This window comes from Octopus bimaculoides, chromosome 10 (assembly GCF_001194135.2).
Source record: "Octopus bimaculoides isolate UCB-OBI-ISO-001 chromosome 10, ASM119413v2, whole genome shotgun sequence".
In the NCBI taxonomy this organism is placed as follows: domain Eukaryota; kingdom Metazoa; phylum Mollusca; class Cephalopoda; order Octopoda; family Octopodidae; genus Octopus; species Octopus bimaculoides.
Genome location: NC_068990.1, coordinates 47,194,960 through 47,195,436, shown reverse-complemented (window position 1 = coordinate 47,195,436; position 477 = coordinate 47,194,960).

Sequence of the window (477 nt, the reverse complement as noted above, 5' to 3'; positions counted from 1 at the left end):
GGGCTTATGAGGGAGGGTTGACGATGAAGGGAGTAGGGGAAGGTGGATATAACAGAAGGGGAAGGTGGGTATGGGAGGAGGGAGAAAGAGAGGAGAGTGAAACAGAATAAGAGAGAGAAACAGAGTAAGAGAGAGAGAGAGAGAGTAAGAGAGAGGAGAGAAAGAGTAGGGGTGAAGAGAAGTAAAGAGAAGTAGGAGTCGGAGCAGGAGAGGAGAGGTGGATGGCAGGATGTAGGAGGGAAGGCGGAGGGGGAGAGAGGCAAGGGGAGTGGGTTAGATGACAAGGGGAGGGGAGTTGAGCCCATATGGCGCGAAGAGAGAAGATTAATCCCTGTTCACGGCGCAAACGAGAGTCCGGTTGGCCCCTGTGCAAGGACAACCCAAACACGGACAGGTGTTGCTGCAAGGAGTGACCGGTAGAGCGGAAATGGCGTGACACCGGGGTGTCATTGCAAACGTTGATGTCTCGGAGGTGTT